Raw genomic sequence first — 14,550 nt, forward strand, 5'->3', positions numbered from 1 at the left:
TTTCAGTGCAAAGTAGTGCGCAGACGTGTGGATGTTCCACGGTCTATTCACCCGTTTTTGGTTGGTGCACATTCAGGCTATTTCCAACTTTTGCCCTTATAAAAAAGTTTCTATGAACAGGTGAAAACAACCCTTTATGTGCATATATGGTTTCATTTCTCTTGGTAAGTGACTGGAAGTAGAATTGTGTGGGGCATACAGTAGGCGATTGTTTATAAGAAAGAGTCTAAAGGTTTGCAGGGTAGATGCACCACTTCACGACCCCTGTAGCTGTGGACGTCTTGGCCCCTCCATATTCTTGCCAGTACTTTTCATGAGTTGTCTGGTGAGTGGCACTGGTAGCTCATTGTGGCTTTAATTTTATTTCCCTGAGCACTCACTGAGATGCCACTTCCCCGTATGTTCTTTTACCACCCGCACATTGCTTCTGTTATGATGTGTGGTACAGTCTCTTGCTCATTTGAAAAAAATGGAGTTATCATCTTATTATTAATTTCTAAGTATTTTTATGTATTCTAGACACAAGCTATTATATATATATATATATATATATAATTTCTGGTTTCTGGTTACATTTTGACTTTTTCCCTACAACGTCTTTTGAAGAACAAATGTTTTAAATTTCGTTGATGTCCCAGTTATCAATTTTTTAAATAGTTTGTGTTTTCTTGTTTCCAATTGAAGAAACTTTTGCATAAGCCAAATTAACTACATTTTTCTTCTTCAACTAAAACTTCCATTGTTTTCTCTCATAGTTCAGCTTGTGATCTGGTTTGAGGTTACTTTTTATATGTAGTGTGGGGTCAAATTTGAGGTTCTTTTTTGGTCTTTCCAGCACTGTGTTGAAAAAAATTCCTTCAATTTCACATTTCATTTTCCTCCCCTTCTCGCCTTCTTTTGTATTAATTATTTTTATAATTCCATTTATCTTCTTGATTAACTTATGCACCATACCTCCAATGTAACAGTGGTTTCTCCCTATGGCTTATAGTACCTATTAATATACCCTGGTCCATGTTTAAATAATTCCAGATTGTTTCACCTGCATCCTACTGACATCACCATGCTGTCCATTCATGTCCATCCTCCAGTCTTTGTGTCCTTGTCACCTGTTTTCTTCACATGTTTTAAAGCCTGGGTGATATTGTTATTACATTTTAATTAAACACTTCTCTTTTAAAGACATTAAGTGACAATAACATGTATATGACATTGACTCACACTTTAATTAGGGGAGGTGCTCTTCCCTTCCTTGTGTCGGTCTCCTTGGCTTCTGTCCAAGGATTCCTCTAACATTTCTTTGAATTGCATTCTTACAGCTTTTGTTCAAAAACACCTGCATTGCCTTCAGTTTGGGATGACATTTTTGATGGTATAGAATTCCTGGGATGAAAGGAATTTTAACACTTTGACAGTGACACTCATTGGTCCCTGGATTGCATAGTTTCCAATGGGCAGTCTGCTGTCCTTCTTACTGTTGTTCTTCTGTTTAACGTTTTCTCTCTCCTTCCTGTGGCCTCGATGTCTTGGTGTGATTTTCTTCATGTTGCTTCACTTGGAGGTCATTTAACCTCTGGAATCTTTGTCATTACAGTTTTGATCAAATTTGGAAACACTTGGCCATTATTTCTTCAAATATGCATATATTTGAAATATATATTTATATTATAATTATAATTATATGTACAGGGTGGGGCAAAGTAGGTTTACAATTGTGAGCACAAGAAACACAGAGTTTATTCTTATATTATTATTATTGTATGTTTTCCATACAAACAACTGTAATTCTACTTTTGCTACACCCTGTACATATATAATTTTCCATTTCCTCTTTTCTGGACTCTAGTTAGGCCTATGTTAGACTGCTTCATACTTTCACAGCTCCGCGGGGGTTCATTTCTTATTTTACCATTTTGCTCTGTTTTTAATGCTTTGTGTTTAATTTTGGATATATCTGTTGCCATGACATCAAGTTCACTAATGTTTTCTTTCTGTACTGCCTAATCTGTTGTCATGCTCAATTATTTTGGTTGCTTTAATTTTTAAAAGTCTGAATTTAAAAAAAATAATTTTTATTTCTCTCCTCATCATGCTCATGCTTTCTCAACTTTGTTGAATGTGGGAGTTATGTTTACAAACAGCTCTTTAACATTGTTATTTACTAACCCTATCATCTCTGGCCTTTCAAAATTTGTTTCTAATTGATTCCTCTTTCTTATGTTTTTCTTTTTATTGACAGAGCAAACTTTTCTGCTTCTTTATGTCTGATAATTTTTTATTGAATGCCAGACTTTATGAATTTTACATAATTGGGGGGGAGGGGGCTACTTTTGTATTTCTTTAAATATTATTGGGCTTTGCCCTGGCATACAGTTAGGTTACTTGGAATCAATTTGATATTTTGGGCTTGTGGTGTTAGGGCAAGCCCAGGTCAGCCTGAAGTCTAGGGATAATTTCCGTCATTGCTTAAGCAATGCCTTCTAAACACACAAGCTAATATCTCACATTTTAGGATATCACTCCTCCCTTTGAGATGGAAACACAAAGTATGTTAGCCATGAATGAGCTCCCACCAGCTGCTTTCTGGGAGTTCTTTCTTTGGCATTGGTGGTTTTCTCACCTGTTTGCTCTCTGTTGTAGCCACATCTTGAGGTGAGCCCTCTGAAAACCCCAAGTATGTGCTCACACTCCCTACCTTCTCTCCATCCCTTCACTTCCCAGAACTCCACCCCACAAACTACAGTCTTTTTGATATCTGCAAACTCTGAAGTCAGTCTCCTCAATTTAGTGAGAGCACTGGCCTCTGTTTGGGTGCCCCCTTCTGGGCTGGAAACCCACACTGCCCAGGCGGTAAGATGTGACACTTGCAATACTGACTTTGTTTGCCTCCCTTTTTCAGGAAGCACTGTCCTGCGTGTCCCGGTGTCCAGTGTCTGCTCAATGTCGCCTCATGTCCCTGCTCTTGTTCGCTGCCTATCTGGGAAGACAAGTTCAATCCAGTTCCTGTTGTTCTCTTGTGACCCCAAGGAGCCACCCTTCTTCTTTTTTCACTTGCCAAAACTCAGAAACACTTCTTGTGTCTCTTTAGCCTGTCATCTAATTTTGTCTTCATTTTCCAGAAACATGAAGTTATTTTGGCTAATAGGAAAGGGTGGTGATGTTCATTGAGAAAACTATGATTGCAAATTAGTAAATCAAGGTTCTAGTTATACCTTTTAGGTTTAACAATAATGTTTTTCTTTTTATTTTAATTTTTTATTTATTGAATGTATTGCGGTGACATTGGTTAATGAAATTATATAGGTTTCAGGCCTACAATTCTATAACACATAACCTGTATATTGTATTGTGCGGTCACCACCCCAAGTCAAGTCTCCTTTCACCATTTATACCCCCTTTTAAACTTTTAATCCAAGAAGGATTTTAATGTTTTCAAAAATCAGTTGTCTTTCCATGAATATGTTGACTGAGCACAAATCTTTCCACTGAAACTTGAGTGAGTTGAATAAATAGATAGGTATAGATGTACACATATATATGCATATATACATATATATAAATTTCTAGTTTGCTAGGCAGTATTTACAAAATAACTTATTGACCTGTGTAAAGTAATTGGATATATACAGGTTAAATTATCCCCAAAACACACAATGATTTATTACAATATCAAAATAAATTTGCCTAAGGAAAAGGGTGCTTTTCAATCTCTAAATAAAAAGGAACTTTTTTTTTTTTAAGTTTTCTATTGCCCTGGGGGGTGTGGCTCAGTGGCTAGAGGATCAGCCCTCAAACTGAGGGGCTGCAAGTTTGGTTCCGGTCAAGGGCATGTCCCTGGGCTGCAGGTTCGATCTCTGACCCCCGGTAGGGCTCCCATGGGAGGCAACCAATTGATGTTTCCTTCCCTCCCCTCCTCTCTCTCTAAAATAAGTAAATAAATAAAAGTAAATAAAAGTTTTCTGTTTTCTGAGACTTTAAAACACAATTATTTATATGGATTATATATTTTTTAAATTATTTTTTCTGGGACTAAAATTATGGAGGTAGGCTGAAACTTTCCTTGGCAAAATTTTACAATTAACTACACCTTTCCTTTGCCATCTACTATATCTGGCTCCAATTTCTAACATTTTCCCCTCACAAATTGCCTAGTCGTTTACTAAAAAGATAAATTAGTCAACCATACTAAACATCTTATTATACATTTTTATTACACAATGCATAATATTGAAAAGGCTAACACAATAGCAAAATAAGTAAACTGAAATTTTGATGGTTAAACTAATAGAACACAATAATCTCTAACTTTTCCATTTCTTACCAGTTCCAGAAACAAGCCATGGGGGTGGGGAAGTACTTTTAATTTGGAAAATAATTATTGGGGCAAAAGCAATTCCCCAGGAGAGTGAGGAGCTGTTCTCAGAATCTGCTATCTGTACATGGTCCGGGGAGAAGGGGCTTTGTATTAGGTTCTCCATTCGAAGCAGGTGCCTTATCTGTTCACAGAATACATGGAGCTGGCTCCGTCCTGGAAGCAGCTCTCACATCCCAGTGGCCCCTGGTTCGAGGGACACTGCAGGGTAAAGGTGGCAATTAGCAATCCCATCAGTGTGTGCCCCCACACCTCAGAGAAATTACCTAAAAAGCCTGACTTTGCATTGAGAAATGCAAAAAAAAATGTTAAAATAGGCAAGACCCCTCCTAGCCAGAAATGTGCTCTGGGCTTGGCTTTGAGGAGCACCAGCTGTTTCGGGCATCCATGTCTGCTGATGCCAGGAACCTGTGGTGCCCCCAGCCCCCAGCTCCCCCTGCCTCACTTCTGCTCAGGAGGGCTTGAAGGGGCCTGAGAATCTGAACAATTCACAGGTATTCCAAGAAGTGCCTGTGAACATTTTGGAGATCACTGTTTTAGGGACTCACTCTTATCGGGGCAGGAGCCTCATCGGGATTCCACCTGCCCCTTGAAATGTGCAAATGAGTCGCCAAGAGAAAGAGTCTTAGCCTTTCAGTTGCTCAGGAGGTCTCAGCTCTCAGCTCAGGGGTTTTGTGGGTTAGGAGATATTTCACATTGGACCAAAGGCTGTGTTTATTGGGCAAAACCACTTTTCTGTTATCCCTCGTCCTGGGTGAAGGCGCAGGTCCGTGATTTGCTGCTCGAAGGTACTTGGATCCTATGGAGGAAGCTGATTCTCCCTGACCAGCCCCTTGCCAGGCCAGTCCACGCCTGCTTGGAGGTCTGTTCCTGTTTGCTGCGGGGTAAGCAGGCCTGAGGAGAGGAAACTGGTTGAAAGGGCCCGCAGGAGTCCCCAGACGCGGCTGTTCCCTGGCATGTCCTCACAGAGAGGAGGGGCACGCCGTGTGGGTGCTCTGACAGCAATGCGATTTTTCTTTTTTAAATCCTCACCTGAGGATTTGTTTCCATTGAGTTGAGAGGGAGAGAGCGAGAGGAACACTGATGTGAGAGAAGCATTAATCGGTTTCATGCTGCACGCACCTCAACTGGGGCTCGAACCCGCAACCTAGGTATGTGCCCTGACTAGGAATCGAACCCTCGACCTTTTGGCACACAGGACGACACTCCAACCAACCAAGCCACACAGGTCAGGGCAACACGCATTTTCTTTCCCAAGCATTTCTTTTTAGCAGCAGGATATTTTGACCTCTGAAGTTAGCCAATTTCTTTAGGGAGACACAACGCAGAACAGATGAAAATTTTCATGTGCCCCAGGTATCGCAAGAAATAGCCTATCAAACGCAGCCTGCTTTCAGAGGGAAGGGTACGGGCTTGCAAAGATTAATTGGTGGAGACATGACCTACAGTTAAAATACTGTAAATGAAAATTACCAGAGGATCGGTTTCCTGCTCTGCTCTAGAACTCAGCCCAAGGACACAAGCCGCCTCCTGCAAATGAGTTTTAATAACTTTCTTTTTCACTTGTGCTAGTCTGTAGGCAAAATGTTGTGGTTTTAATAATGATCTCCGGCAGTAATAAGTTCTCCAGTGTTTATACCTCTTTAACAATACACGGCTGTAATTACTGTGGCAGGGAATTTAATAAGTTGCAGAAAGTGGAATAAATACGACACTGGTTTCTGAAAAATATTAATCCCGTCTGTTAGTGTTTCTGTAATTTGAGTATTTTGATCAGGGATGTTTTCCTGCGGTGGCTGTTTGCTGCTAAGGAATGAGGCGCCTGGGTAGAGGTGCGAGGGCCTCCTCACCGCTAGAGTTCTGCCCTGGTGTAGCCGCTGGCCTTGTTCGCCAGCGTCCTCCGGGAGGCTACCAGGCCATGCGTGAGGCCTGGCGCTCTGCCTGTTGGGTTAGGTGGAGAGCATTCCTCAGGCAGAATCCTGCCTGTTTCTTAGTCACGTCTAAGCTAAGGCGCCTCCCACAGGTCATCCACCCTCACCCCGCTCCCCTGCACCCCACCTACTCTGCACGCACCCCCGGAGCCTGCTTTCTCCCTCCTACATCACTGTCACTCCCTCAGTCTTCATCACTGACATCGGTTTCACCCCCAGAACTCATTCCGACCCCCCTCCCCCTCTCTCTTTACCACCGTATCTGTTGCTCAGTTGTTGAAACGGCTTTATAAACCACCCCGTGCCCTCCTTGTCCACCTGCCGGCTAGAATGAGCCTCCCCGCTCACCGCCTGCAGCTGTCCACAGAGCAGGGAAACCTAAATTCTGGTCCCTGCCACTGGTGCTGGAGTCCCCGGCCGTCTGCTCCGGCCCCCTCTCCCCCATCCCCTCTCCCCCACCCCTCCAAGTGTCTGTCCGGGGACTGCACAGTTCCAAACACACGGAGCCTCTGTGTCACCTGTTCTCTCTTCCTAGGTTATTTTTCGTGATTGGCAAATAAAGCCAAATATGGCTTCATTTAACAGGCGCTCTCAGCTGCATCAAACCGGCTTCCCTAGTGGGCATTGCCACCTGTCATCTCGTTTTGTGTTTCATGCACTTACTTATGGTCTGACACCCTCGATGGGAATGTGGGGTCCCCAACAGTAACTGGCGCGTGGCAGGCACTTAAAATATATTAGTTCATCAAGCCGCATCCTTGTCAAATTGTAGACGAATCCCAGGAGCCTCAAATCTAGAATTTCTTTACATAGAAATTTGCCTTAAAATATGTTCCTCCATCGATTCCTTTGTAGCCGTGCTCGTACCTGTGCCGTGGTCCTCTCCTCCTTGGGCGTCTGCCTGACCGATCGCTCCCCACCCCTCAGGGCCCCAGGGGCTGACCTGCACGGGCTCCTGCCGTCCGGCCTCCTGGCGGGTTCAGCCAGGGAAGCGGGGCTCTGGCAGCTCAGAGTGGAGTGAGGGCTGGGACACCCACTCCTCCGGTTCCCTTTAGCCCAGACCACAGGGTGTCTTCATCAAAGACTAACGCTCTTGTCGGGCAGGCCTCTCCCCCAGGCCATGTGCCCTCTCCTCCATCAGCCAACTTCAGACTGTTGGTGGAAATGCGGCCCTGGCAGTGCCTCCCCAACCCCGCAGGAGTCCCCTTCCCTTGCCCACCTTGCCCACAGTCTCTTCACCAATGGTCCCCAACTCCACCACCTGAATGTGCCGCCTCGTCTGCTCCCCGATGGGGTCTTCTTGGCTTCTTCCATTTTCTTCCGCAGACTCTCAGGGGCCGATTGCAACCTCCCCTCCATCTCACCATCTGCCTTTTACTCTCCACAGGGTATTGCTGGTGACTCTTTCTCTCCTGAAGCTGGAACATCATGGATAAGCTGAGGACTGCCAAGTGCTCACCCTCATTGCGAAACTCCTGCAATTCAGTCTCCTGCGGGCACTGCCAGTTGGTTCCATAGGCACCCATCTTTGATGAGTCCCAAACAGTGGACATTATAGGGAAACATGTTTTCTCCAAGTAAGGAAGCAATTCTAATAGAGAAACCTAACAATAAGGCCTGTCTCAGGAGACAGTGCATTCCCCACTAAAGAAATTCCTTAAGATCACACTCAAATGATGACTATGTGTGCATATGTGTGTGTGTGCATGTGTGTGTGTGTGTGTGTGTCTGGGCATGTGTGTGCATGTGTGTGTGAGAGTGCATATGTGTGGGGGTGTTCTCCGGTGCAGGTGTGTATTCAGATGCAGCTGGAAGTGTGCATTTGTATAAAGAGAGATTGCAATATATAGATATCTGACAGCTTTTCAAACGCCTGCAACCCAAATAAAATAAAAACAAGCTCCGTGAGGAATGAGTCCGCTGATGTGCTCTCTGATTCCGCGTTGGGGGCACACACAGGAATTGATTACCGGCAGGAGCTGGACTCTTTTCGGGCATGTGATAATCTTTTATTCTGTTTTATGTGAAAGTTAAAAGCTAAAGAAAGCCATTTGCAGACCTTCGGCAACAGGCAGCCTGGCTTCAGGAGTCCAGGGCAGGAGATGGCGAACACTGGTGGGGCCAGTGCCAGGGACCCAGCACCTGGGCCTTCGTGTCTCGCCGTGTCCTCCCTGCAGCCCTGCTGTGTGCAGGACGACACAGACACACGGGAAAGTGGGGCTCAGCTGCAGAGGAGCCGAGAGGTGTGGGCCATGCAAAAAGCGAGCGAGCCCACATCAACGTGCACCATTTATCACAAAGCCGCTGCCGTTGTCTTTATCCTGAATCTTCTGCTCTGACTAAAGATCATCATCAAAGAAGAACGCTGCTTATATTTCAAACCACCAGGACTGCTCACGAAGCTCCAGGGGATCAGCCTAACATTGCCCTGGTCAGGCTGGGCCGGGCAGGGGTGTCCAGTGAGAGCAAGAGCAGTCCCTCAGCCAAGGCCAGAGGGAGCCCCGCTTAGGCTGGAAGCAAACGCGGGCGCCGCGGACAGGAGGAGCACCAAGCGCAGAATTTGCCCTGGGCTAGAGAGGGCCGGGCTCTGCTTGGCCCCAGCTCTCAGCAGATGTCCTGGCACTGCCAAGAGCAGCTTGGATGGAGAGAGAGAAAGGCTTTAGGGTTGGGGTCCTGAGGAAGAGCACCCCTGCTCTCTCACGCCCTGTGGGCAGGAGGTGTCCTTTGGTTGGGCCAGGGACGTGAGCGTGGCTGACACAGCCCTGGAGGGATTGGCTACACAGGTCCTGGGAAACAGATTTCTGGGCCTCATTTCCACACTGATCTGGTCATCCCAGTATCTCAACAACCATTCATCGCCTTCGGCTCAAGTCCCACCACTCCGGTGTGACCAGCAAGGCCCTGGGTATTACGGACCCTGCAACCTCTACGAGCACCCCCACCACAGCCTCCCCTCTTCCAGGTGCCATCTCGACCAGCTTTCTTCTCAGCTCACCTGCCTCGGGGACTTTGCAGGTGCCCTTCTCTCTGCCTCTAACGTGCATCCTTGCTTTTCCCACCCCTTCCCTTCTCCTGCCTCTACTGATTTATGGTCTTGGTTATAGGTGAGCTCCTTTCCTGCCTGCCCACCTGAGCGGTCGTGTCCATTTTCCAAGTTCCCTCGGAGCCCTGAGTTTTCCCGAGCGTGCATCCTGCTGGTTGTATCCTAACTGCTTCTTCCCTGCATCACCCACCACAGCTGACCTTCCTGAGGGCTGGGCTGTGTGTCCTTCACTCTTTGTCTTCAACACCACTCCCTGCTCAGCCAATGGAAGAGCCTGGGCCTCTTCAGGGCCCAGGAGTGCGCATTCGCTGGGGGTTTAGTTTAACAGAAACAATGAAACTTTTCTCTTTTGCACCTGGCTCTGAGAGGAGCACGGTAGGGAATCCTAGGTCATCTTCGAGAACCTGTCATTATAGACAGGCCGCTAGGAAGTGCCGCTGCGGAGGGCTCCATGGAGGCGAGGGGCCGTCTTGGAAAGAGGAGAGGAAGGCGCCAGAGGGAGGTCAGAGATTCGAAGACAAAAGGATTCAACGTGCCTTTACCCGCGTGGAGGGGCAGGGTTGTGGCGAGCGACACTCTGAGGGCCCTGGAGAGTGGTCCCCTCACCTGAGCCTCCTGGTGAAAGCCCAGCCCCCACCTGATTCCCGTCTCTGAGCAGAAGCCACTGAGCCACCCACGCTGGGCCTGGACCGTGGACCCGCAGACCCTGTGAGGTAATAAATGGGTGCAGTGGGGCCCGCGCTGTGGAGATTTGTCACCGCAGCAACCGAACAGGTACTGGGTTTGGTTAAGCGCCACAGGTGAGCTCTAGGTCTCCCTGAAGGGGTTCAGCGCCAGCTCTGCCCCCCTGTCCATTGCTCACCTCCCAGCTTCCTTCCTCTTCTGTGCAGAGACATTAAGTTCTGCATAGTATGCGATTTAATGAGAGTCACGTGCAAAGCTCCAGGGGGCACAGGTTTAACCTGGACTCTGGTTAAATAGACCACAGGGCCTTAAGAAAGCCAGCGGCCAAGCCGTCCTGTGCCCGCCGTCCCTGCATCAGGTCAGCTGTGACCAGTGTCCTCCACAGAGTCATAGGATGGAGTCTCACACGGAGAACGGTTCGTCTAAACTGATTTTGTTCTGTCTGTAACTTTCGATCTCAGCACCCTCGGGCATGCATGACTGGGCTCCAGATGCAGCAAATTCAAATGAACTCTGAGAGCTGGATGTCGTAAATCAAGCAGGTCCCAGAGGCCAGCCTTGCAGTGCTGACCCTTCTGGGCATATCGTGCCTTGGAGCATGCGGCAGCTCTGGCCCCCAGGAAAGGGGTGAACTCGACCACAGTTCCTCGGCTGCTTTTACACTTTCACGGAACAGACTCGCTTCTAAGTCCAGTCATTCTCCGATTCCACCGTCCAAGCCCTTAGCAACTTTGCATCCTAATTGTCCTCTGCATCCAAGTGGCAGATACATGAGCGGTCGTCCTATCCACAGGAAACACACCTCGGGACAGAGGTGCCCCCTCGTTTCGCTGTTGCGAGAACCTCGCAGGTGACCCTTGTTTGGATTCCCGCCTTGATGTCTAATTGCTCCGCGTGTCTCTCGTGCTGGCGTCTGATCTCCAGTCTCTTTCTCTATCCCGTGGTGGGTGGCGGGTGGTGGGGCTGCTTCCTCTGGTTTCATTCCCTTTTTTATGTTTCTCTTGTACAAAATTAATTACATTGGACCTTCAAGCATGATTTTACCCATCTCCACTGCAATGTGTCTGTCTTTAATTAATGCTCTTATGATGCAGATTTTAGAGCCAAATGGTGCGGTTTCCTGAGCATCAAAGAAACAAAGGGTCTCACAGAACTGAAATGAATGAACAAGACAAACAGCCGACGGTGCGCTCACCTGAAGATGCCGCAGCGGCTCCCCGGGCTGCACGTCGGGAGCCGGTGGATGACCCGGGGCTCTCCTTTGAACGGAAAGACAAGGGGCTGGCTCCACAGTTCCGGCGCTGCTGGCCGGGCTTTGTTTCGCTTTTACTGATCCAGCATCTCCAGGGGAATTAACAGAACATGTGCTCTCGTGACTCGTGCAGGAGGGGTTGATTCCACAAGCGCGCTGCTTAGAAATGTTCTGCGGAGCATGGATCAGACTGACGAGTGTAGGAGGGATGGAGGGGCGGGTGGGTGGAGGGGGAGAGAGTAACCAAAGAATTCACATGGGTATGTGCACAGCCCAAGGACACAGACAATGGTGGGCAGAGGGACTGGGGAGGGGATGGGACGGGGTGGAACGGGTCATTGGGGAGAAAAAGGGACATCTGTAATATTTTAAACAAAAATAAAATTTTAAAAAATAAATTAAAAAAAAAAAAATGTTCTGCAGAGCAGACGAGGAAGGCCCTTCTCTGCACTCTGGTCTATGCTTGTCGCGTCTCAGGGACTCTCTTCTCATGCCCGGTCCCTTTGGTGTCCCACTCCACAGGGGAAGCTCGCCAGATTACTGAAAAGAAGGTTCGCCATAAAGAAAATTAAACACAGTAGAACTGCACATACTGCGGCTCTGTGAGTTTATGATATGTCCAAATAACAGGCGTGCTTTAGAAATGTGAGTGTGACTGTGAGTGAGTATGACTATGAGAGTGTGGGAGAGGGTGTGTGTGTGTGTGGCTGTGTGTGTAAGTTTGCATTAAAATGGGCAATTTATATTTGGTTGGATATATTCTGTGCAGTTCTATTTATAGACTTTAACTCTTCAACACACCTTTTCTTGATGGGTGATTAAACCGCTTCAGGCAGAAGAGTGACAAGTTTGAGGCTGAGCCCTAATCTCGGCCACATGGGCAATGTGACTGATGGGACAGCGGGATGTGAGACAGCTTGTAGGTGTGGCTGCAGCTTTAGTCCTGCTTCTGCCATGGATGTCCTGTGTGGACACGAGGCCCCTTGGGACCCCCATCAGGTCCTCCGCCCAGCCCTCCCAGGTTCCGGAGCTGCTGGACCCCCTCCCTGCCCCTTCTGCGTTGGTAGAGCTGGAACACTCATGATCTGAAGATGATTATTCTGTCCATTTGGAGTGGGCCAGATGGTGGCTCCCAAAATATGTTTGCGTCCTAACCGCTGACACCTGTGACTGAGACCTCGCGTGGAAGGAAGGGTCTTTGCAATGGGAGGGCCTTGCAAGGAGATGAGCCAGGCTCTCTGGTGGGCCCTGAGTCTAATGAGGCTCCTGCAGGAGAGGCAGAGGCAGGCCTGACGCTCTTCTCTTCAGAAGGTAGGCCGGCTGATGTGTGGGGTCCCTCCCCTGGCACCCGCCAGAGACGCGCTGCTTAAATGGCAGGGAGTTCCCTCTCCAGCGCTCAGAGCCCTGCGAGCTGGGGCTTCTGAGCCACAAGGCAAACTTGGATTCCAGCCAGAAATCAAACGGAATGTGTGAAATAAAAGAGTTGTCGATGTCGGGTTTTTATTCCATGTAGTGCAATGGAAAGGTAACCGGTTTGCAGATTTCAACAAGGAGGAAGCCCAGGTCCCCACCCCTTTCCCAGCTCAGGGCCATGAAGCAGATGGGGTCTGTCCCAGGGGCCCCAGACCCTGTGAGCCTCCAGAAAACAGCTTAATGGGCGTCTACGGAGCAGAATGGTATGAATCCGCATGTTGGATCCCATCCCTTGAAAATGGACAGACCCAGAGGACCTCCGGCCCCTTTATACCCGTAGAGCCCGTTTCTGACCTGCGTTTGCATTGGGCTTTATTTCCTGCTGCTACTTGCTCTTTTGACAGGAGTGTTTCCTCAGACGACGCAGTGCTATCTCACTCACCTTCCAGCGTCCGCTGCCTCATGCTAATGTCTCCCTAATGAGCACGGTCACACAGCGGCATTTCACGTGTGAACAGGTTTCGTCATTTTTAGAACAGCCATTAACGGGGTCGACAGCCCGTGGGGACAGTGATGTTCTTTCAATAGCATCAGATTCTCTGTAATCACTGAGGTTGCTTCCAAATCGCTGCTGGGTGGAAGTTTTGTGCCTCTTCTTCTGAGTCCTAGGGCAGGACACTAGATTCTTATACTGCTGCTGTGCAAATGCCTGTTTTTAGATTTGGAAAAGTCGGAGAATTGAGTGAGCAGGGGCGGGAAGTCATGTGCCTAACCTTGGCTGCTCTACACATCTTCCTTTCCAAGGCGTGTTGACAGGAGCTGTGAGATCGGATTGAGATCGCTGCTGAGTCAGAAGCAGGTGTCTTACAGGAGACGTGAGCACAGAAAGGCCACGGGCGCAGGAGGGAAGGAACACGTGCATCTAAGATGTGGCGCGCGGGTGTGATTAGGTGTCATACCAAGAGGTCAGCAGCTCTAAGGGATGCATGAGCTCACTCCTCTGCACGCAGGCTGGGAGCTGCTGGTTCCTTAAGGAACATGATGCTGAATATATATTTTGCATAAGGACTCAGATTTCTGGATTCTCATTAAATTTTCCTACATGGGACAAAACTGATTTGAATGTCCATGAAGGATCAGTTGCTGGAGGGGGTCCGGCTGCACGTTTAGACAGACGTCCAGTCCTGGTCCCCAAGTCCCACCACTCTGTTACCCGCGAGGCATCCTCATACTGGGCACCATTTCTCATTGCCCTGCACTGGCTTTTTCCCTGTGAGGACAGACAGTGTTAGATGAGCCAGGTACAGAAACTCGGGTACCAAGACTCACGAGGGCAGGAAGTCCCAGATGCCTAGCAAGGGGCAAAACTGGGAGACAAGAACCGTGCCCCCAGGGTAACCTGTCCTCCCCCAGCATATCACTGGTCAGGCGGTTTAGACCCCCTGAGCATTTCCTCCCTGGAGATAACATCCATGCCTCAGTTGTATTTCAGCTCCAGGCCCATAAAACCAGCAAAACCAGACAAGTGGCTGACTCAGGACCAGATACATTGACTAACGACCCCCTGCCCTGGCACCAACCGATCAGTGGAGACCACGGCCCTGAAAGAGCCCACCTGGAAAGCTGACGAATATTCTATTGAGAGCCTCCCCGAGACCTCCCCTAAGATTCCCGCCTGCAAGAGACAGATAAATACACTCAGGACAAAGGACCCAGCGTGTGCTCCCCATCAGTGGAGCAGGCCAGCGCCATCTCCATCCCTCTGAGGGGACCCCACCAGACTCGCAACCAGGGGAGCAGTGGGCAGCGGCAGCTCGTCCCCGGCTTACCCCCGAGAAGGCCCCTCCCTCTGACC

This window comes from Miniopterus natalensis, chromosome 7, assembly GCF_054644295.1.
Source record: "Miniopterus natalensis isolate mMinNat1 chromosome 7, mMinNat1.hap1, whole genome shotgun sequence".
Classification (NCBI taxonomy): domain Eukaryota; kingdom Metazoa; phylum Chordata; class Mammalia; order Chiroptera; family Miniopteridae; genus Miniopterus; species Miniopterus natalensis.